The following is a 26,200-nucleotide window of genomic DNA, read 5'->3' as shown; positions in this document are numbered from 1 at the left end:
ACCTGCTTCGGTCGACCTTACTATGCCTGCTTCGCTCGACCTTGCTATGTCTGCTTCGGTCGAGAGCCTGCTTCGTGCTTGCTCCGCTCGAACGTGGGGTTGTTGTGCCTGCTTCGCTCGATCGTGGGGCTGTGCCTAATCGACGGACTGTTGCGCCTGCTTCGTTCGTGGGAGTACGCCAGGTGTGACTACGACCTTGGTGGGACCGGTTTCCTCCTTCGGGTATTTGAGCCAAGAAGGGAATACAACTTGTATGCTCCTCTTCTCATAGAAAACCGTGCATGTAACCCTGGACGGATGTGGACCCCACCATGTATATGCTTCGACCAAACATCACCATGTTGCACCTATTTGATAGGCATGTGGGCTCGCCTACTTCGCTCAACCGTGGGACTCATCATGCGCCTGCTTGATCGAAGTGGGCTTCTTGTGCCTGCTTCGGTTAAACGGGGTCCACTGTGTGCCTGCTTTGGTCGAACGTGGGACCCGATGTGTGCCTGCTTTGGTCGAACGTGGGACTTGATGTAAGCATGCTTGCTCATGCTTCGATCAAACACGGGTCCACCGTGTACATGCTTCAAACATCAGCCATGTGCTTCGACTGAAAACCGGCCCTGCTGGGTGCGCCTATTTCATTTGAATACCAGCCTTATGACCATGATCAACACCGTCTTCGTAGACTCGACCAACATCGGGCTTGTTTGCTGACGTGGCCCAATACCAGCCTTGTTTGCTGACGTGGCCTAATACCAGCCTTACTTGCTGACATGTCCCAATACCAGCCTTGTTTGCTGACCTGTCCTAACACCATCCTTGTGACCTTGATCGGCCTTGACCAATACCGTCCTGACGTGACCCAATACCAGCCTACTTGCGTAGCGTGATATCAGTCTTGCTTGCGTGAAGGGATATTAGCTTTGCGATATCGACCAATACCAGCTTCGCGGAATTGAGCAACGCCGGCCTCGTTTGCTGACATGGCCCAATACCAGCCTTGCTTGCTTTTCCCATACGGTTTATGTGCTTGCTCAAGTGTCATCCTTGCTACTTCGACCAAACACCGACCCTGCTATCTTGGCCAAACACCGGTCTTGCTGCCTTGACCAAACACCGGACTTCCTGCCTGCTTCGCTCGAACGTGGGACCCACCGCGTGCTTTCTTTGCTCAAAAATGAACCTTGTGTGCCCAAATGTGAATGTGGGTCCTGCAGAGAGCGTTGAAGCAGCTTCTGGAGCGAGCAGGTCCCAGAGAGCGTTGAAGCAGCTTCTGGAGCGAGCAGGTCCCGGAGAGTATTGAAGCAGCTTCTGAAGCAAAAGTAGAGGCAGCTCCTGGAGAGAGCATTGAAGTAGGCTTCTGAAGCGAACGTGGAGGCGGCTTCTGAAGCGAACGTGGAAGCAGGCTTCTGAAGCGAACGTGGAAGCAGGCTTCTGAAGCGAACGTGGAGGCGAATCCTGGAGAGAGCATTGAAGCAGCTCCTTCTTCAGTTTGGTTTTTCCTTTACATGCTTCTAGATTGACCATCTCTTGTGTTGAAGAAGTCCTTAACTGATGGCGAAGGAATCTCGTGCTGAGACTCAGTCCCTAAGCATGACTTATATGGTTCTATCTTTGTCCTTAGTGGTTGTTGCTATGGTGAAGCTCGGGCATTGGTATCAACAAAAGAACAATGTTTCTCAACTGCAGCTGTGATCAGAAAAGACTGGCAGGAAGAGGCGTGACAACTCCAGGCATGAACTCGGCGGTCTTCATATAGTGGTAGAGCTCCTCTCGTCATTAGAGGGAGAAGATAATGATGGAACCGATAGCTTCCTTCATGCTGTCTCAAGGGATGGAAAAGAGGGAGACAATCCCCTGCCCACGAGTATCCTCTGAGCCTTCGACTTGATAGATGTTGTCATGCTAGGTTCATGATGCCGTCTTTGCGTCTCTTAAGTCCCAGGTGCAATCTCCTTTGGTAACGCAACTACATCTTCTATGGTAGACGAAATTCTGAAAGCGTCTCTTATTGATGTTGATTCCGTCAAGACAGACATGAAATATCTTGGACGTTGTTTCATCATTGTTGCGGTCGTGCAGGATGTTGTATCTCGGTGGTTTTCCTCCTACTGCTTCAGCGAAACTGCTTACAAAAGGCTGAAGGTTGTATTCCCCGTTGGTGAAATATATGCTTCCACAAACATTGTGAGGCTCTTCATTACTGGAAGGCTTGTTGTTTCTAGCAGGGCAGGTGTTGTCGCAACTTGACAGGTACCGCCCTATTGATGCGCAATTACACCTTGAGGTGTCGGCTCCAGTAGATCTGAAGATGTCCCGGGCCCGCTCTCGTCCGGGATGACATAATATTTGTGATGATTTGAAGATGACAATATTCGTTGAATCTTCTGTTGTAGTGTGGTCCAGACGAAACTTGCTCCTTTCTTCAGCAAGGGAGTGAACGAAGCAAGGAGCTAGGCTAGACCAGGTATAAAACGTCGAACTTACCCATGAAGCTTTGGAGCTCCTTCGCGGTTCGCGGCAGCGGCATTGTGAGGATAACTTGAGTCTTGGACATTCTTATACATCCTTATCTGGTTGTAGCCGCTACATCCATCCATGGAGGAGAACATGCCGTGTCCACTGGTGGCATCTACCAACATGTCTATGTTAGGTAGAGAAAAATCATTTTTGGGGCAGCATTCGTTCAAGTCTCTGGAATCCATGCAACACCTGATCTCGCGCCTGAGTTGCCTCAGAGATTGTTTGACCGGATTGGATCGGAGATTGTATGAATGCTTACACAAGGTTGAGCTGATGGAAATAGGCCTAGGAGATTCCTCATCATCGATCTCATCAGTTGTTGAGTTGGTGCCATCTTGCAGCTGTCGTGGAGCGTCTAACACTTCTTCCTGTGGCTCGTGTTGTTGTAGCATTCCGTTAGACGGAGAGACTGGGTAATAGTCTCCCCTGCTGACTGCTAACAGCGGCTTCGGTATACAGTTTTCCATTTCTGGTTACGGCTTTCCACAAAACTTCGCTCCCTCTTGGTGTGAACATGGGTCGCGGCTTCACCAGATAAAGAAGAATGCTTCGTCAGCAAAGATGCTTCGTGAGGCTTTGCCCTTAATGATGCAAGTCGGTCCTCCTCATGGATTGACGCCCACGTGGGGAATGGGATGCAATGGACTTTGTCTGATCCTTCCCGCGGAGCTTCTCTCAGTTCGAACAGTTCCACTCCGCATATTGGTGCGTAAGGAGACAATGATGCAGGAATACGAACGACTTCTTTATTCAGCATAGTCTTCAGGCATTGGTGATACGTTGAAGGGACGATCCTATTTTCATGAAGCCATGGTCTCCCTAGTATCATATGATAGTCCGGATCCTTCTCGATGACTTTGAATTTCACTTTTGACTGAACGGGCCCTACTGATAAATTCAGATTGACATACCCATATGTGCTGGTATGGTTTCCTTCAAAGTCTGTCATTGTGGTAGGCTATCGTACGATCTTGCATGGGCGAACCTTGGTTGTCCTGAGAGTCTTGAGAGTAATCACATTCGAAGACGCTCCCGTGTCGATGAGGGTCCTCTTGAACTCTGAATCCTTGATGCGTGCAGTAACATGTAGGGCCCTTGTGACCTTCCTCCGCCATCATGTCGTCCACTGTAAATGTAACATTATTCACAGATGTTTCTGATGCGTTCGAGACTTCTGGGCATGAAGGAGCCAGGTGCACGTCCAGGGCCATTTGGTTAATTGCAGCAAACGTCTCCGCCCGCTGATTCTTAGAGAGGTGTAAAAGTTTGCATAAACTTTCCACTAGAGAAGTCGTTTCCTGATCCACCGGACTCTGGTTCATAGTGAAACTATTGACTTGGGGAGGATCGCTGCGAGGATCAGTCACCAGTGTAGAAATCTCTGTGACAGGAGAACTGCTCGTATATGATGTCATCTCGATGAGGAGATCGAGTATGTCGTTTATCGCCTCTTTGATCAGGTCCACATTTCTTGCCAGAACTTCTTGCCTCCGTGCTAGTTCATCCAGCGTTGGGATTTCTCCATCGGTTGAAGCGACATAGATAACGGGGGTATCGAAATATGGAAATTCATTATAAACAGAATTGTTCAAAGGAAGGGTGAGAAACATTACCATTTGAGGGATTCTGGCTGAGATCCGTCGCGGTAGAATCATCCCTGAGGCCAACCATCCTTTTTTGAAAATCTTGAGATTGCAACCGAGAGATTAATCTCCCACTGTGGTCGCCAATTATTTATGGGTGAAAACTATTTCTGCCGGTTTTGGTAATTTAGTGTGTGTGGATGAGAAATGAATCTAAACCCTAAACAAATGCACTGCACGGGGGTGCTTTTGATTTGAGAAATCAATCTGTACAATTCTGGCCTAAACCAAGAAATGGCCGTTCCAGACTTCCTTCGGTCAAAAAGTGAAGGAGATGGGATTTATCTTAGGGAGGGAAGCGAAGTAGGTGTTGGCTGTGTATGACTTGTATCAGAAAGCTGAACTGGCTTGCAGAGTGTAAGCTATCAGTTCTGGTGTTTGAATACGATTATATCAACACTAGGTTTCTGTCTTGTCTTGTCTTGGAAATAGGGAGGAGAAACTATTTATATAAGTCATTGAGACGAACCTTCGTATCTCGTTGGAAGTGGAGGAAGTGGAGTGATGGATTAGTGGAGTCGTGTGTTAGTGCCACACGATTATTCTTGCCCACTTCTCCTGTCATCACTAACCGTCCATGACTTCCTAACACGTTCTTGTGATGGCGCCTTGTGCGCTGCACGCTGTAAACCGCCAGACCAATACCCCAGTAAGTATCCCCCAGTTTGTGACATGCTTGATGTCTCGAATGTGGATCGTGGGACCCACAGAAAGTAGCATGTGATGCTAGATTAAATAACTAAGTTATTTAGGATGTCGATAATTATGGAATATCGTGTGTATTCTATGCAGGTAATGCATCGAAAATATTCAGCATATATGAAACATCGTTGTTTTAAGGCTTAACGGAGTAAGTCACGAATTTAAGCGTCTTAAAACAGCATCACGTCCAGACATCTTCGAGTGATCGTTTGGAGGATATACATGCAAGCCCTAATTTAGCCGATCACCCCATGTGGAAGAGTGGTGGACGGTGATCGTGGTGATGCCACACTGGTCGCCTAACTCCTGTCTTAGGGTGTCCGTCCAAGCTGGCGAAGTTGGACGGACGAGATGACTTGCGACCCACATCTGCGACCGTCTGATTAGGGTTTAAGAGGTGCGCAAGTACCTACTTCCATCTTGGTCGAATCCATGCATGGGAGATGTTTTTGGCAATACCGACCGGGTATGCATGTAGACGGCTTGTCGGTGTACACGTATATACCTCACTGTCCCATGGAGATGTGATCTAAGCCACTCGATTTTTCTGGAAAAGTTGAGTGGTCGAGATCGGTTTGCAATTGGAAACGCGCAACTATGCCTAGTTTGGGCGCACGAATCGAAGCATCTATCCATGGTCGTCCTTGGACGATTGGTCACGTATGTAGACGGGCCCACGGTTATTGTGTTGACATGCTTGGTACCTTTTGAATCTACATCTACACCCTCCATCTATGCCTGCGAAGATGGATGGTTGCGACTGATTTGCGACACATGTGATGTGTCGCATACCCTAATTAGGGTTTCATGTCCACGCTACTTTGGCTGGACGAATTGGTAAGCCATGCTCCTCGTCCGGAGTGGCCGACGATGTGGGACCCACATTGGGCCGGTGATGAACACGCCAATACCTGTGTGACGGTTATAGGCTTGATCTAAGCCATCCAAACATGCCGGTGAAGTTGGATGGTCGTGAACAATTTAAGACCCTTAGCGGAATTTCCTGTGACCCTTAAAGCATCACGCCGGCCGAACATTGCGCGAATGTTTGCTCCTCCCTGGATAGGTCGTGAGATGGTCAGCTATGCAGGTAGAAGGGGGGCCCGCCAGTGTACACAACGGTGCTTGTTTGACCGGGAATGGGTCGATCCGCGCTGTCCAATTGCACCGGCGAAGGTGAACGGACGTGATGGATTTGAGACTGCCATAGGCAGCCTTTGCTCGTATGATCTCCTCCAAGCCGCTTCATACTAGCCTGGACATGCAACTTTAGGATGGTGTTTGGTGGTCATTTGGAGGGCGTGACTTGTACCTGACCGGCCATGGCATTAAGGGGCCCGCTGATGGTCATTGCGGTGATAGCCTGCTCCTGTTGAGGATCGTCTAGGCTGGTTAAATCATGTGGCCAACTTGCGTGGTCGTGATTGTTTCTGAGACTGATATGGACAGTCCAGGTTCAAATATGCTCAATCGGGCTAGTATAACACACCGACAGATGTATGCTCAATCGGGCTAGTATAACACACCGAGAGATGTAGCATGTACGGGTATTTCGTGCATGCCTCACTATTAACACTTGGAGATTCGCGTTACTCAGCTGAGAGCAACACTCAGTCGTCATGCGGCACTAATAATGAAAGTTCTGCGGGAATAACACAGGAAATACAACGCTAGTCATGCATTAATTAATAATGCTATAAATTCACAGGGTATATGGGATTGTTGCCACATGCTCCAGCCTGGATGAATTTTGTGTATTTAATTCACAGAATACTAGGATTGTTTCCACATGCTCCATTCTAGGTGAATTAGTAAAGTGAAGAAGTATTCATCACTCAGATAGCCTTATCATTTGCAGTATGTCAGCATATTAATTTTTTGTTTTACAATTTTAGTCCTGAACTAAAATCCACCATCAACAGGCAACAACTCTTTTCAAACAACGTGATTTGATTTTGGCAAAGGCTCTTCCGTTTAACCAATAAACTCATTTTTCGGGTCCTTAGATCAATCTCTTAACAACTACCGAAGTAATTGTTAGACTATGCAATCAATACTATTAATCACAAAGAAGTGTATTGATGTCGATCTACTCAACTAATCAATCCAGTCTATCACAAAGATAAACTGATTATAGTTGGATCCCTTTCCAGCCGAAACAAGTATTGCGCACACCAAAGATTATGAACCCAAAAAGTCTTCTTGTCTTCAAATCTTCTATAATCTTCAATCAGCACCTGCACATAATCAACTTGAATCTCTTATGATCAATTATACACAAACCGGAGTCTGTTAACATTGGATTATCACAAGACGTGTTTAGAACTACAAACAGTCTAAAGATCCCCGTCGAAACTTCGATCTAGTTTGAGTGAATCTTATATCAGAAGAGAAGATTCTCAAGCATAAACAAAATAGGTGCAATCAAAGTTCAACAACTGTTAGTCAATCGAAAACTAATAATAAACTGCAATTATCTAGTTTCCCACCAACGATACTAATAGAGCTTCTCAATCCCAAAGAAGTCTTTAAACTGAGTGGACGTAAGAGATTTCGCTTAATTAGGTTACTTTCCTCTCCGAATAGGCGGCTCCACCAGTAACAACAAAACTAGGTAGTTTTGCTGGCTCTCGAGGATTAGTTTGCTAGAAATGCAAACTTCAATATTTATAGACAAGGAAGTTTGGACACCAAGGAATTTCCAAAACCGAATATTCTCAAAGATATGCAATAAATACAAAATCGGTTTTCATAATTCCTGGAAATGCACTGTCCAAATATTGACCGTAATCCCAATAGAAAAATATATAATCAATAAATGCACATTACTAATTATTATTTTCTAAAGATATGCATTTAATTGCTGGAGATTAAATAGCATATAAAAACTAAGAAACCTTAATTAAAAGATTCTCAATTTATTTCGATCCCGGGATTCTCCTTTAGTTATTAAGGAATATCTTTGAACAATTAATGATAAGAGTTACTGCACATGTTAAAAGTATGTCGACATCTTTACTTTGCAAGTCCTTTTTCATACTTGCAATCTTGGAAATGATTTTCCACACTTCCAAACAAGTTTAGAATTGGTTCGTCTGAATTCGAAGAACTATGTGATTGATTATCCTATCAAATCACTAATTATGGGTTTCTCGGTTCTACCTCCATCTGAGTAATGTGCATAGTCACGCTAGTTACCAAAAATCGGTTGACTAGTTACTAGGATCGGTTTCCCACAACTTATGGTAACTACTTGTATTCGGTTGCACATGTCCATAGGATTGGTTCCCCCAAAACTACAAACTTGTTGCACATGTTCATAGGATCGGTTCCCCCATCTACTAAAAACGTGTTGCACCTCTTACTAGGATCGGTTCCCTAATGACTAGATAAAAGTTGTTATTTACAAGGCATCGATCATACCATCTTGAGTGATTACTTAAGATCGGTTTCACTAATAAAACTCATACCAACACATAAGTCAGGCCTTGTGAATAGTTTTACCAAGATACATAAACAAGTTTATGAGCGGTTATACTAAACACACATATTGGTAATTCAAAATAGATTTGCAATGAATAACAATACCAATAAGCCTAGCGATTTCCCTTTCGATTCACAAAACAAGTTTATGAACTTACTTCCTTTAAACGAATGTAAAGCATTGTTTCCTAGGATGAAATCTTCACTCATACCCATACATAATCACAATAGCATTCATATGATCATGTCGATGTCTTATATGCAAAGTTTAATGGTTAAGCAATAAACCTCGTATTGTATTCCTTAATACTGTGTCTAACTAGAGTTTCATACACAACTTCGCAGTTATATTTTCAGTATGCACGACTTGAAAGATATGTTAGGGAAAGAAACAGTTCAAGTCAAATATTACTAACCTCAAGAGGAAGGATGATGTTGTCGTTGTAGCTCCATACTTCTTCACATTCCTCGAGTCTTCATATAATACTTGTAAGTCTCATACCCTAACACTTTCAAGCTAACCTATACGAAGTTGACTCTAGTATGTAATCAAGCGACTCTTTAAATGAGTTTTGATTCACTAAAATATGACAACCAAACTTGACATACCAATGCTTGGTGGGTTCAACCGAGATATGCTCTAACAATCTCCCCCTTTGTCAATTTTAGTGACAAAACTCTTACATCATATGGATAAACAAATTACAAAAATTCATTATACACATACGCTTGATTCCAAGTTCAACAGCACAAAACCTGCATTAAATTCAATCCTTAAATGCCGCTGCTGACATTATAATAATAAAGCTAATACTCCCCCTAAAGGTAAAATAGGTAGATTTTCAATCCATACGTCTTTGTTATTTCCATGTAGTTCCTCATAACTACATATCATATGGTATGTGACTCCCCCTTAGTCTATGCTTTCAATCTCTTCGTTAGAAAAAACGTTTTAGCACAAATGTCCTTTCCCTTAGTGATACCAACTCACAACAAGTCAATATCACTTGTTTACTCCATATATTTCTCCCCTTTTTTGTCACACAATGACAAATAAACGAAAAAATAAATGACAAACCAAAAGGATCTTACAAATCTCACAAAGAGAAAATTTGCAAACCTATAAGAGTTGAGAACGAGGGTTTTACACATCATTTTAGATAAGCAATATCAAAACCGAAACTACAAGTAAATTGGTTTTAACATGTTATCTAGGAAACAATTGCCCGAAGCAATTTTCCCTAATAGTTTAGCATATCAAAAATCGATTAAGTACCTTAGTTCTTTTGCTAAACCGATTGTACAAGTACAATCGCTTGTTCGATAAGACCAAAATAAAGATCAAAATTATTTTTCTCATCAGGTTCTAATTATTCTCAAAAATAACTTAGACCTATCGCTTCTAATTAATACTAGGTTAGTTAATTAGTAATTCTTTTTAAGGCATTCGGTTAGACTTGAATAACCGAAACCTTCACATTTGATAAGTCTAACTAAGATCCGAAAAACTTAGTTTCTCTTGTCCGGAAATCACTTGGACTAAACAAATGATCCTGAAACACTTTTATTAAGCCATAAACAATCCATACAAACCAAATAGATCAACTTGCATAATCATTTATCTTAACCGGAAGCAATTGAAACAAACATAGAAATTATAGCACTGAAATTGCACCGAAATTTTGTAAGCCTAAACAATTGATACCAAACAATAACGAAAGATAATAATAGTTTTTGTTAACCAGAAACAATTGAATCACACACACATCCATACACAAATAATGGAGTCAACATCAATTGTACCGAAATTTTGTTAAGCTAAAGCAATAAGCATATGAAATAAAATCATGCTTTTCTTAAACATGAAAACAATTAACTAACAAGATTGTTACCTAAAATTCCGCATCCTGTTCTCAAATATGTTTGCATCTTCTTTCCAGGGAGAATTGATACAGAAATATCATTATGTTGTCATCCTTATGCAAAACAAAAGAATAACAACAACCAACCTTTACCAGAGAAAGGTTGAAAACCGGTTTTAACTATGCAATGCAAAGTTGAAACCTTGAAACACATATGCTTTTATGCTAAACCAAAAAATTCAACATATTGTGACTTTTCACATATTGTTTCTACAGAAACCCCTCATGATTCTTTGATAAAGCCTACCAACTTGGGCTAGAACTTAATCCTGCTAAATCAAAAAGTCACCCAAACCATAAGGGTTCACACGTTATGAGATCGAATATCAAGGTAATAAAACCAAAATCAAACATCCCATAAACACAAAGTAATGATAATTTTTTACAGTACTGAAATTAACATACTAAAGTTATCATAAGATCAGAACACAAAATTAAAGTTTTACAAAACTTAAAACAAATTGTTCAAAATCTAACATAGTCTTATGGTTACAACAAGGACCAAACAGATTTAGACAAGAGTCTAAGAGCTTGAACTGGTGTCACTCAAGCCAAATCTTCTTCAGATTTTGTATCCTTATATTCTTCAGCAATCTCGGTGAGGTCTGAAACCAGTTCTGGATGCTGGAGAGATGCAACGCTGACTTCGCGCTCTAGACACTCATTCTTTCTACTGAGCCTTCGATAGAAGGTCTCAAGATCAACATCTTGTGAAGAGGTGCTGGGACCAGCACTTGTTTTAGTCTTGGTATGAATTTTTCCTCTCATCCTATTGATGACAGTGTCATTATGAGGCTTTGGCATAAGTCGTTGAGAATCATTTGCAGCAATTTCATAAGAGCTGCAGATTCGAGTAATAAGACATGGAAATCTTATGATTTTTTCATTCTTCCAGATTCTAATCATTTGTTTGATAATGAACCCACAAAAATCAAGGTTTGGAGTCCCAATCACAATATAATAAATTAATTTAGTTACTTCAGAACTCCACACTACCTTGTGCATATTACTAGGACAAAGATTAGGTACAACAAGCTTACCAAAAAACTTGAGATGTTCTGGAACATCATCAATACATAAACTGTTACCACTTAATCAAATTTTTATATAGTGGTAAGAAGGTTGTCGTTTACTCAGACTTGATGATATTGATTTTAAGAATTAATAAACAAAAATACTTAAACTAGCAAATTATGGTGACAAGATGAAGAGGCACTGAGACGCAGGATTTTACTACTTTTCATACTCTTGTGGTTCAGTCATTAACTCTAGACAATATAGCTCAAACAAAAGAAGTCGTGACTCTAATTCTTTGCCAAAATAAATGTCATAAAATATTATTTGTAAGTTGTAAGCATGACGCATCAAAAGTAATTTAAACTAAGCATGCGACATCAGACAAAATAACAAGTAATTAATAGAAATCATAAAACAATTCAATCTATGCAAAAAGTCTATAAAAGAATTAATTCATTTACCACAATCATGAAAATTTGCTTCCTCTATTGTCCCAGTGATGGGGTCTAGCTCCTCATGCTCAAAACACACTCAAAATATAGATTCATGGCTCAAAAGGTGTTTTATTGGGGATAAATAATAATACAACGAATCTGCAACACCTATTGGACGTTACAGGATACACTGTTACAAGAGGTGTTACTAACTGAAGATAAGCATGACTAATGGACTGTTACAGAACAGTTTGAATATAAGACACTGACTACGACTGTTCTCTACAGCATTATGTTCTTCAACTTTAGGGTTCTTGAGAACGACACTTCTGATGTGTCGTCTGCAACTCTCTTCTTCCTCTTCTCTGCTGCTACTGCAGAATCGCTCTGCAACGATTTTTGTTGCTCTAAAACTACCTCTCACTCTTCATATCCGCTCTATAACTCCCCACATCCTTTATATACATAACAGGACTAAAAATATCTCGATTAAATGCAATAAATCTCGACTTTACTCCTCTGCCAAATTATCGAGTTTTCTTTCTCTCTTTATCTTTTCCACGCATATATGGGTTGTCAGAAATCTTTCTTCATAATTGTAATATAATTCAGGGGATATTACTTCCTCAAGCTGCGAAAAGAAACTTCCCAAAATAACACCAGACGATAAATACAGAGAAAAATGTTTCTTCCCTGTTTTAGCTCATCTCGCATTATAGTATTCAACCATCCTCCAAATACGTGAAAACCCATTGCTGAAAGATTCACTCACACCGACTACACAAGCCAGCCCGAGAAAATCCCATGAAATCCCGTGAATGTCTCAACCAGCTATCTGTTCCCTGTTCTCTTTCATTCGACGTAAACTGGCCCAAGTTTTTCAATTCTAATAGCATTACCATCCCCGTTTAGTCAAAACAGGATATTCTGTGCCAATTCCAGCTATTTAATCTCCTTCAAACTCGTCAAAATCTTCTCTGCAAAACTTCGGGTTTTCAAATAAATTTTCCCGCCAAAACAGTTCTTCACGGGGAAGAAAATGGTTGCCCCTTATCCAGAATTGGGATTCCGAATAACACGTGTCCTCCGGGTGCCAAAATAAACTTTTCGAGCCGAATTTTCCAAAAATGTTTATTTCCCAAAAATGCCTACAAACACATAAAACACCAAAATTAGTACAAAATCGAGTGCCAACAATATATAGTATTGAGATCAAATTAGACACAAAAATGTTTCTATCAAATACCGCCAAACTTATTATTTGATAGTCCTCGAGCAAATCTAATTTGGAAAATAAAAATCCTAACTCACTGTCGCAGGTATCGTGATTGCACTTAGCATGTGCAACAACCCTTTGAACCCCTAGGTGGCCCTAGTGGCCGAGTTATAGTCTTGGGAGGGTTTACCAGAGGTGTACCCACAAAACCTCTACTCCAGACCCTAGCTACCTACGCAGAACCTTGAAAGGCACTAAAGAATCTCCTTGGTTGGCATACAATCATTGACTATAGGAGGAAGTACCCTGATGCGAAATTTCAATTGATGTACACGAGTTTGCACTCAAGCATACTAAAATTCATATATAAGTGACAGAGCTCTACTCAGATAGTTTCTGGACATCATAACCGGAGTAAACCAATCACATGGAAAGATTAAGAAGATGGATGTAGAGAAAAACGTAGATGGTTTTGATGTTGAATAAGGTGAACGGTGTTTCCTATATCTGTCTGAAGGCCCCTACTAGGATGAACCTATCCTAATGGACTGAGATACCGGTCTGACTAATATCAACACAGCTGGCAAATACAAGGGAACCAGCGGGTGATAATCCTAACTCTAGGTCAACACAACTGGCATATACAAGGGCACCAGCGGTCGACTTTATTGAATTTATCCCGGTTGGTCTGATGGTCTGGTCTCAATTTTTTTATTATTTTTTTTTGGGTATCTCAATCACTCTATTTCACCCTAGCAATGGTAACAACTTGAATCGTGTGCCCCACCAAATCACTTATAAGAAAAGAAAAATAAAAACAGAAGGTGAAAAGGATTCAACGAGATATGGCGAAACTACCATGTTTTTTTTTTCTAGCACCTGAGCTATGTGCTTTTATGAATAGACTCTATAGATGTTTCCAACTAATCAGATTGGTTACTCAACTCCTACAACAAAGATGTTCCCATCCACTTAGATTGGTTAGTGCCAACCTTAATAAGAATAAATTTCTAGTCTCCAGAGTTTATTTATTTGTACTGCAACTAAAAAGTTTCTCCCATACCCCCAAAATTAAATCTAATATTGTTCTCAATGTTCTAAAGATGAAATTAAAATAATGAACAAGGAGAAATTGTTACCACTTGAAGAAAAGAGTTAAGGAAAGATATTACTGTGTTGCATGAGCATGGGTTACCTCCCAAGAAGTGCTAAGTTTAAAGTCTTCAGCCAGACTAAGAAAGGATTAGTCACCTTAAAGAATCATAAAGTAATAGATGGAATAACTGTGGATCAACAAATCCAATTAAGGATATCACAAGTAAAAGGAATATGCAACATGCCAAGAAAATTAACAAATAAAGCACACCCTTGTCTATTTTCCTGTTTAAAACAACTACATCTAGCTGTGGTTCAGGTTCAGGTTCTATAACTGGGTCTAGATAAAATATTTTCATGGGTCGCATTTCCTCATAAGTTAGATCTGAATGTTCAGGTTCTAGAGTCTGGAAAAACTCAAATAAAAACTTAGAAGCACATAATAATAACCTAAATAATTGCGGATCCTTAAAGTCAACTAAATTTTACTTACTCAGCTGACCAAAAAGAGAGTGGTGGTCTTCCTTAAACAAATGTGTCGACCCTAATCTCCTAAAGTAATTAGGTTTAGTCTTAAAACTTAATATTTGGCACATTTGAATTTCATAAGTTCCCACAATTGAAGAAAACGTTTTTGGTGGGAAAACAAAGTCAATCGAGGTATCGTAGCCTGGGCTAACCACATCAACCAGAGGATAGGTTTCTAACAACTGAACTTCTTTCTGGACATCATTAGGTTCAGGAAAACGTGTATGAAGATAATCTTGTAAAATGGTTGAGGCACATATGTCAAGTCCCAAGTGAGGGACCTTTCTAAGAGTTACAACACATGGGGAATGATAATCGCCCCCAAACTTAGAATTTTCAGGGTCTCTAGAAAGACTAGTCACAACTTCCCTAATTTCTAGGTCATCAGATTCCAGGAAACGGTCAATTGATTCTTCTAAGTCAGGTTCATCCTCACTCATCTCTACGAGTTCATTTTCTTTTTCTAAGTCTAATGTTTCCAAATCGCTAGACTCTAAAACAATATTCTCAGAATAAACTCGTTCCTCAAAACAATCATCGGCTTCGTCAAAAGGAAATACTACGTCGTCTAAAACGGGGGTATTTCTAGTCAAATCCTCATCCTTTTGAATAGGCGAATAATTATTAAAATTATTTGGATTTAAAACAGAAATATTACTATCATTATAAAGCTCAATTGGAGTAACAAATTCCTGATCACTATGCCTAAAAACTTCATATTCTTCATCAACACTACCCACATCATGATCATCATTATAATAACATGAAAATGATCGAACCTCATCTAAACAAGTAGTGTTACCAATTCTAACCTCGTCATCTTGATTATAAAAATTGTCTTCATTTTCAAGGGTACAATTGGAAACACTATATCGAGCATTTTGCGCCTCTAACAAACGCTTCTGAATCGACTCACAAGACTTCCTGATGGTATCATGTATATAAGGTTCACTCTTGGTTACGATTATTTCGTCCATAACTAAGTCATTTGTCTCAGTTGACTCATATGTCGACTCAAGTAACTTACGTGTTGACTCAAGTATCCTACCTGTCGACTCTAGTTGAGGAGAAATATAAGAATCTTGCTCGTATAACCGGAACGCGTGTGGATAGTAATTGGGCTCACCATGGTATGACCCATATCCTTCAAAAGGATGGTGTTCCCAACCACTATTCACACTATGATCATAATAGGAATAATGTCCATGTTGCTCAGTCGAATATTCGTTGTATTGGCTATTATAATACCAGTTCGACATTCTCAACACAAAATAAACCCACTGACAGGGGATTCGCGGGTGTTCAGAAAACCTCACCTCCCGTTCCATAGGGGGATGAACCGCTGAAGTCGACTCGGGCCACTACTTCTATGTCATGTACGAACCTGAGGGGCCGAGACAGTATTGTAACTTCCGACCTTCCCTGCAACAGTTTTATTTAAATCAACCCTTCCTTAGGGTTTTATAAAAAAATAAAATAAAATAATGTCCAAAAGTCCCAAAAGTTCAAAAAGTGTCCAAAAATAAAAAATGACAAAAAAATAAACCCTATGTACAGTTTCTAAAAAAATATATATATATACAAAATCTTCTTCTTCACTCCTTTTGGATTCCTCTTTTGTTTCCTTCTTTGGCTTCGCTTTTCTTTTCAGCACTTTCTCTCTAGACTTAGAATTTTCAGGGTCTCTAGAAAGACTAGTCACAACTTCCCTAATTTCTAGGTCATCAGATTCCTGGAAACAGTCAATTGATTCTTCTAAGTCAGGTTCATCCTCACTCATCTTTACGAGTTCATTTTCTTTTTCTAAGTCTAATGTTTCTAAATCGCTAGACTCTAAAACAATATTCTCAGAATAAACTCGTTCCTCAAAACTATCACCGGCTTCGTAAAAAGGAATCGTCTAAAACGGGGGTATTTCTAGTCAAATCCTCATCATTTTGAATAGGCGAATAATTATTAAAATTATTTGGATTTAAACCAGAAATATTACTATCATTATAAAGCTCAATTGGAGTAACAAATTCATGATCACTATGCTTAAAAACTTCAGATTCTTCATCAACACTATCTGCATCATGATCATCATTATAATAACATGAAAATGATCAAACCTCATATAAACAAGTAGTGTTACCAATTCTAACATCGTCATCTTGATTATAAAAATTGTCCTCATTTTCAAGGGTACTATTGGAAACACTATATCGAGCATTATGCGCCTCTTACAAACGCTTCTGAATCGACTCACAAGACTTCCTGATGGTATCATGTATAGAAGGTTCACTCTTGGTTACGATTATTTCGTCCATAACTAAGTCATTTGTCTCAGTTGACTCATATGTCGACTCAAGTAACTTAACGTGTTGACTCAAGTATCCTACCTGCCGACTCTAGTTGAGGAGAAATATAAGAATCTTGCTCGTATAACCGGTACGCGTGTGGATACTAATTTGGCTCACCATGGTATGACCCATATCCTTCAAAAGGATGGCGTTCCCGACCACTATTCACACTATGATCATAATAGGAATAATGTCCATGTTGCTCAGTCGGATATTCGTTGTATTGGCTATTATAATACCAGTTCGACATTCTCAACACAAAATAAACCAACTGACAAGGTATTCACGGGTGTTCATAAAACCTTACCTCCCGTTCCAGAGGGGGATGAACCGCTGAAGTCGACTCGGGCCACGACTCCTATGTCATGTACGAACCCGAGGGGCCGAGACAGTATTGTAACTGTCGTCCTTCCCTACAGTAGTTTTATTTAAATCAACCCTTCCTTAGGGTTTTTAAAATAAAATAAAATAATGTCCAAAAGTCCCAAAAGTTCAAAAAGTGTTCAAAAATAAAAAATTACTCCCTCCGTTCCACTTTAGATGACATTCTAGGAGTTTTCATGTACATTAAGAAATGGAGAGAGATATGAAGATCTTCCAACTATACCCATAAGAAAAGTCTTCAAACATTAATTGTTATTAGTGCATTTTAAAATAAACTTATAGTTCCAAGACAAGGTGTTAGGGTATTATTGGTAGTTTTGTGGGAATATATGAAAACTTTCAAGTATTGTGGAACAAGAAAATAACTCTAAAACATCATCTAAAATGGAATGGAGGGAGTACAAAAAAATAAACCCTATTTACAGTTTCTAAAAAAAAAAAATTTATATACAAAATCTTCTTCTTCACTCCTTTTGGATTCCTCTTTTGTTTCCTTCTTTCGCTTCGCTTTTCAGCACTTTCTCTCTTTTCTTTAGCTTAGCTCCAAATATGAAAACACACAAGAAATACCAAAACGCGTAAAAAAGAACAAAAATAATAAAAATAAAACCTAAAAACAAATCTATACACAAGTCCGCGTCGGCGGCGCCAAAAACTTGGTAGGCTCAGAAACCTACAACTGCAAGTGCACAGTGTCTAACTCGTAGACAATGAGAAGTACAGGTCATTCCCACGAGGAGTGTGAAATACCACTACTAATTAATATCAAAAATCAACTAACCAAATTCAATATTTTAGAATGTTTATGGAATAATGAAAGCAAAATTATAAAACGTAACCAAAGATGAGAAGGTGTTAAGGTTCCGGGAATCCGTTGTAGGTAAGTTATTTGTGTTCAATCACAAAGGTCTCGAATTTACTCATGTAAAATAACAAACCTAGCTACAAGTACACGGAAGGTATTTCATTAAGAACCATTGACAGGAATTATCGAAACAGTAGTTTTCTCTCACCTTAAAGTAGAATTCCAAAGCACTAAGTATACATGGCATAAATAGTCAAGAGACATTCATAAATCGATTATTACTAAGGTTCAACGAGTTCTTCTACTAATCTAACTATGGACTATACATGGCATAGAACATGAAAAATGTAGCTAGAAGATAAAACATTGAAAAAGAATCACAAACATTAACATTAAGCTCAAATTATTGAAACCCATTGTTTAGAACACAAAATAAATCAACCTACAACTTCATCCTTTCACCCTAACATGAATTAGTTCGACATGAATTTTCCAAAAATCATAAATAAAAATAAAATCAATACCACAAACTAATAGAACAAAAATCGAAAAAAAACTTCAAAGCCTAGTATATCCGTTCGGCTCGAAGCCGCAGCCTCCTCCCTCTTCATTTCCGAACTCTGTTCGTTTATATCTCTTAGGGGTTGCCGCAGGAAATCATACCTAGCAACTCTCCCACCAAGGCCCACTCAAACACCCTGGCCAGTTTATAAATCCGGGCCCATTCAAAGCCCAACAACTCCATCCTAAAAGTGACCATTTTTAGGATTTGGTGTGGGCCACTCCATCCAGCACCCCGTTCTAATTCATTTTTGATTTGGCGTGGGTCAGCTTCGCCTCGCGCCGTCGTTTAGGATTTTTTATTTGCTGTGGCTCAGCTTCACCTCGTTCCGTTCCGATACATTTTTGATTTGTTATCGTGCGACTTCTCCCCACGCCGTCGCGATGCATTTTTAATTTGGTGTGACGAGACGCATTTTAGATTTTTGATTTGGTTTGGCTCGACTTCGTCTCTCCCTGTCCCGATGTATTTTTAATTTAGGGTTGCGCAGTTTCGTCCTTCCTGATGCATTTTTGATTTTGGTGTCGCACAGCTTCGTCCCGCTAGTCACAATTCACTTTTAATTTGGTGTTGAGGGGCTTCGCATTTTCAATTAGTAATCTTGTGGTAATAATACCTGGTGAACATGGTCGTCCCTGAAATTCAGGATACTGAGAGAAATTATTAAAATGCTGCCGGATAAATTTTCTTTGACCTTTTGACTTAGTCAACATAAGTAACATATATACGTGTGTAGTCGGTAGTGTCCTAGGCCAGCACATCCTGTTCCCAAGTCCAAGTGCCCAACATGCATTGTCAAGTCAGCGAAAAAAAATAAAAAGAAAAAAGAAGATGGAACTGGATTATCAATTTCTCCGTCTCATTCTCTATTATCTTTTCACCTCTCCCCCTGCGCATGAAGAAGTTCATAGTTTGTTCATCTTTTTTCTTCTTTTCTTTCTCCCTTCTGCTGATAACCAATTTCCCTTTTGTATCTCCTTTTTTTTTTTTTTTTTTTTTTTTTTTTTGTAAACTCTTCTATTATGGATGTTTATTAATCAATTTTATAGTTAAATCTTGATATGAGTGTGCTTCATATTTGATTTGAAGAAATGAGTTTGTAATTTTGATTCTTGGCTTGATGATGAAGAATGAGATGTGTTCTTATATTATTATTATTTTTGATTAATTTTGTGATTAGGCCGACCGAGCGAAACGAGGGAGGACTCTATATACGGTGACTTTTTGTCAATGTGAAGCGTGACATTTTTTTCCAATTAGACACAAAAGATTAGATTTGGTTTAACGATGAAAGGACAACGCTACCCCCTCTAAATCAAAAATTCATTTTTTTCCTTTAAATATTTTCGTAAATAAACCCAAGAGGAAGGGCACTAAGATATTAGACATTTTCGTAAATAAACCAAAGAGTAAGGGCTCTAAAGTATTTGATATTTTTATAAATAAACCAAAGAAAATGGGCAACTAGATATAAGAGTCATATTTTATTGTAATTCCTTATATGTCCTATTTTTTTAGGGGTATAATTGGAAATCAAACTTTAATATAACATATCTAAAAATTCATGTCTTGGAATTTTACAAATTTTATCTTGTTGGAAAGGTTTTAAAAAAATCTACGCAATGAGCATATACAACAATATCAAATTTAGACTTTTTACGAAAAATTTAGAAGTATTTATCATTTTAGGCACAATTTTGAAAATAAATGTAGATCCATTTTGTAAATTACCACAAAGGATACATAATACTTTATGTAACCATATTTTGGTTTTATGCATCAACTAGATTTAACCGATGTACTCTCTCCGTTTCAAAAAAAGTGATATTTTCACTTTAGGCACAAATTTTCTTTTACAGTCCAATTACAGCAGTGTTTCCTTATTTCTTCGGTCAACTCTCCCACCGTGGCAGCGGTCATCTAGTTAATTTCTTGTAAAGGTCACTTACTATTGTCATCATTTGCATCATAAAAAGGGGAAAAAAATTCTGATAATTTTTTTTTCCCCGAAGATTAGTACAATACAGCTTTAAATATTATTAATCATTATCAAAACAATCATTTTGAAGATTAACTTTACTTTTCTTTCGATTTGTACTTTGAATGATTAAGTTAATTAACCACAGGGAAATATAAGGTCAACTATATAAGGTAAGGTATCAATCCATTCAAGTTCCGGACATTTATTTCTCAGGTAAATATCTCGCTGCAATAATGATTTGTTGAATGAAGAAGATACTGCGTCGAACCAATTTTAGACCGTATAGGATCGGACGGTTCGGCAGTTGGACTGTACGGGTTTGGAAGAGATCGCGCATTACTTGGATAAATCAGTGAAAAACTGTCTTTAAAATTGTCAGGTTTCAAGGTAACACCCACCTTTAATCAGACGGTGTTACAAACGACCAGTTAAATATCGGGTGTAAACGAAGTGTTAATGAATTTTTAATGTCTCGACCAATAGAGTCCTGCCACTTGTCATCACCAGACTTGCTCTTTTGTTTAAGGGGGTGTCACACTCAATGTGCGACGTGGGATCTCATATGACTTAGCATTTTAAAGGAGGGGAGATTTCAGAAGACCTTCTTCTCTCTCATAAAGAAGAAGACCAAACAACTAGGACCAAGCTGATTTTGAAAACAAAACCAGTATGTGTTAACGCACAAGGCAATGATTGAATCGGATCCGACCTGCTGTTCCTCAGAACATGTAGATAACATGTATTGGAGTTTTTGAAGTTTAGATTTCCTAAAGCAATCAGGGTAACAAAGAACCAACTAACAGTAACAGTAGCCAAGTAGTATCCAAAGTAGCAGTGGTAGTTTGGAACAGTCTTTGAGGGTCTTGATCGGAACAAATCGGGCTAACTCGGTTTTGGAGATCTGTAACAATTGTAATGGTTGATGATGAGTTTGATCTAGTTGTAGTTGTCTCTGTTTCCATAGTTTGAGTTTCTGTTACTGGTGTTTTTCTTTAAAGAGATGCATTAACTTCCAGATGAGCCAACGTCTTTAATAGCTTGAAGATAAACGCCAATCACCCAAAGCTAAAGTAAGTAAGTAACCCAAGCTGAAAACAAGGATAATAAATTTAACTACTATTACCAAGATCAAAATCAGGGTGAAGAGAAATCCCTAGAAGAAGAATCAACAATAGATTGAAGTAAAAGGAGAATAATAGTGAAGTATAGAGTTGTAAACTAGCAGATTCAAACACAAATCTAGATTACAAAACAAAGCTTGGATAAGTTAGGCAAGATAAAGAGCAGTCCTTATTTGTTCTCCAAAAAGCTAAATCAACGGTTTTGGTTGTTTATTTTTAAATGTCTAAGATTGAAAGTTGGAATTACATCTAACGGTCTTAATTTTCTTATCATATCACTAATATCCCATTAATTTTTTCATACTTAATGTTTTATTTATATTCTATAATAAATATATCCACTATTTATAGATCCTAATAAATAATAAATAACAAATTTGTTAAAATTAATAGTGGTGGTTGTGAGGCGCTTGTGAGTGGTGGTGGTAAAAGAAGAAGTAATGGTAGGTGGTTCTTTTGATATTGGTGGGAGTTGTGTAGTGGACAATTTAAATGTCGTGTTAGTTAATGTAAACTCGGCTACAATACCAAAATAAAATAAATGACAATTTAATAAGTATCTTGATCGTCACTTTACGTAGTAACAAAAAATGAATGATACATATTTTTATCGAGCCCGTGATGTTATGGTATTGGATAAGTTAGCTTATATAAGTGGCGGTCCAGTTTTGTGCCTACAAAAGATAAATTCATATCTGACATTTTTCCTCAATTAAATGAAAGTGATCGCGCATTACTTGGATAAATCAGTTTTTCTGTGCTATAATAAACTTAGCTCTCATAAAATTGCCAGGTTTCAAGGTTTGTATGAATCGTCTCTATGTTACTCTCTTCTGTATTTGGGTTTGTTTTTTTTAGAGTTTTCAATTCTTTAAATTTTGTTAATTTTTTAATTTGGATTCACATATAATTAGCGGATGTTACGGTTTTGTTAGATTTTTCCCGTTTTGATATTGTACCTATATTTGATTTGATATGAGGTTTAGATATAGTTGGATCACCTCAATACGATGGCATAGTTCAATTATAAGTTTTTGTGTTACCATATACAATTTACAAAGATTTCAATATTTTTATTTATTATGTTGTTTATTAGATTAGTTTTTGTAGTATTTGATAGATGACTCATTCTTCAGCCTATATGTCGGGTCTACATAGCATGAATCAAAACGGTTGAAGCTCAACGTGGGTTTATCCCTTATAGGTGATTAAGGTGATGTTCACAAATATATGTTAGATTCAGTTTTCACATAGTTATCATCATTTACCCTTTCATTTTTCTTTTGTTAAATATTTGTGTTTGAGATTATAAATCAAAATAAGATTTCATTTTAGTGAAACTTGGGAAAATGCCTCGTATAACGATCCCCCATTGGGAAAATGCCACATGAAAAAAAGTCATGGGAAAATGCCCCACCGTCACTTTTTCCATCCAAAAGGCGTTAAATGGTCAAACCATCACATGTGTGTGTTTTCACTGCAAGGCAAAGGACAAAATCACCCTTTCTTCAGGATGTTGACGCGTGGCTTATGTTTAGTTGATGGCCGGTGGAAGATGGGATGGCGTAATTACCAATATAGGGCTTAATTTTTCTATAAATGACCTCCATGTCCTTCAACATGATTTCGACACGTGTCACCAGGCATGGATGAACGGCTACACATCATACCGCGTTGATTTACCTTATCCGCCCAACCTTTTTCATTTATTACTTCCATGTCCTATTCACCAGATAGCGTCGCGTGGGGGTGGGAAAATTATGAACGACTGAGGCTGAAATATATTGGACCGTTTTCGAATACCCGTTGTATTAAAAACCAAATTCATTATACTAAAACAACAAACAACAATCACTCAAGTTCGAAATTTGTTTCTTTGATAAAATCTTTTGTTATTAACACAAGCAACAAGTAAATAAAATAAAAAACGATAACAAAGCCTCTCCCAAACTTTTGGTATGCTTGATAAAATCTTTTAAGCTCTTCCATGCTCCACCACTTGGATCCTAACTTTTCAGCTACCTTCATCTTCCGCATAGCAAAAGTATTTCCAGATTATCTTGATAACATAAACAACATGAACTTCACTCTGAACGACGAAGTATTCAGTTCACATTTTGAAAATGCAAAGTGATCAACCTGGTTTTCACTGCTCATAGGACTTCTTCTGTCGGTTTTACCTCTATAGAGTTTAGGTCGTTCCATTTCAATATCACCCATATAGTCCAGAACTAACACATATAATTACCACAATCACAAATAGAATTCATTAGTCAACATATTATAAACTTGCTAAAATGGATTTTCGAAAGAAAGAAAGAAAGAAAGAAATGCTAAAATGGATAAAAGTACATTCATACATATTTATATGGAAAAAAATGTGATCGCGCACCTGCGCAAGCATAATTGAACGAGCACCACTACCACCTTCGGATGATTTTGATGTGATGTCATCTAACTATAAACTTAATCATAGTTATGCTCCAGAATTTAGCTGGATATTATCAAATCTTTCTGTTTCCCACATAGAATGTATAATCTTATATTCTCAAAATGTCCATTAGTAGTATATATCCAAACATTTTTTGGACGCCAAAATCTTTATCGAATGATGATGGAAGACTTTTCTTATAGAATAACGAGTTTAATACAACTATTAGGTAGCGAATTCCATGTTGATGGACTTGAAATTGGAATCAAACAAGAAACAAATCATCTTATAAACTACAGAAACACTTTTTTCTTACAACAAAAGGGATGAATAATCATAAATTTATTGGTCGATCAAATCATCTAGAGTATCTGACATGAGCATAGCAAATTAACTATGGCGAAAATAAACAAAGAACACAATTTAGATAGGCTTGGTACCAACTCAAACAACACAACACATGTATGATTACCATTGAAACCAAATCAAAGTTCTAATAAGATAGACAAATAATTGCCTATATTGATCCGCGAGATGTCATGGGGATTTTTGTTTTCGTGAATTGAAGTCAACAAGGAAAATTCTTTAACTAGAAAGCATAACCTCTTTTATAAGCATAAGCTCTTCTGTTAGATCTTAGAGATTAACTTTGCGGTAGTGTTTAGGTCACCAAGGGAATAAAGGATGTGATTCTCTTGGCGCCTAAATAAGGAAGGAATCAGGAGAGCTAATATTTAGAAAAACCCACAGTTAAATATGAGAACATAATCTGGGTCATCCAACTGTGGTATAGGTGCTAGTTCAATTTTGATTGCGCAGGTGCGCGATAAAAAAAATCCTATTTATATCAGAAAATAGAATGCAAAAACATAACTTATAGATTTAAGACAACACAATTGGTATACCTAAATGACAGGGTATGTTATAACAGTAAAACTTTATAGCATATAAAGTGTTCTAAAAAACAAACCAATTTCTAACAGCTGCCTTATGATAAGAAGTAAGAGAAATTCAAAACACATGAAGATGAGTTCTATTCACCATATAAAGGCAAGACGGCGAATCCTTTACCAAAGGAAGCGCTATCATATGAGGACATGTTATTAAATTTTGAAAATGATGGAGAAACTAATCAGAAGGCAAATAATGATTTTCCCAGCATAAAGTTCAAGATCGCAATTAATCAGAAGGAAGTGAATGATTTTCCTAGCAAAAGGTTCAAGAAAGAAATTAATCATAAGGCGAAGAATGATGTTCCCAGCATAAAGTTCAAGAAAGCAATTAATCGGAAGGAAGTGAATGATTTTCTCAGCAGAAGGTTCAAGAAAGCAATTAATCAGAAGACAATTCCCAACAGAAGGTTCAAGAAGGAAATTAATCATAAGGCAATGAATGATTTTCCCAGCATGAGATTCAAGAAAGCTACGATGAATAATTTTCCGAGCATAAGGTTCAAGAATGCAATCAATCAGAAGGTAATTGGTGATTTTTAAAAAACATGGTTCAAGAAGATAAATCAAACAGAATTTCCGGAAAATCCAAGAATCATACAAAATAGAAGAATTATTCAACCATTTGATCGGGGCAGTCAACATGATCCAGGCCCAACAAGTGTTACTCGACCCAAGAAATACCATATCTAAGATAAGCGCTCAAATCTATCTAAGGGCGTGAACACTCATAAAACTTAAGGAGAATTTTTAGAAGTCCAATATCTCTATCTCATAGCATTAGGTAGAAAATCTAGGGGAAGAGTCGTCGTCATGTTTTCCCCCTTTAGTCAATTAAAAAAAAAAGGCAGAGCCATCACCACATTTGCCCCCTTCAGTAAGTCAAAAAAAAAAAGGAATTGTTATTTTCAATTTTATAGCGTCGAAAAAAAATCATTAAGAATTATTATTTTCAGTTTTACAGTGTCAGGAAAAAAAAAGGGGCACCTTCATCATCATACTGGGCCCATGCCATTAAAATAAGTTTCAGTGTTTTATTACAATAATCGGTGGTTGAAGTCTTTTTC

Source organism: Papaver somniferum, chromosome 3 (assembly GCF_003573695.1).
Source record: "Papaver somniferum cultivar HN1 chromosome 3, ASM357369v1, whole genome shotgun sequence".
Lineage (NCBI taxonomy): Eukaryota > Viridiplantae > Streptophyta > Magnoliopsida > Ranunculales > Papaveraceae > Papaver > Papaver somniferum.
This window is presented reverse-complemented; position numbering follows the sequence as displayed.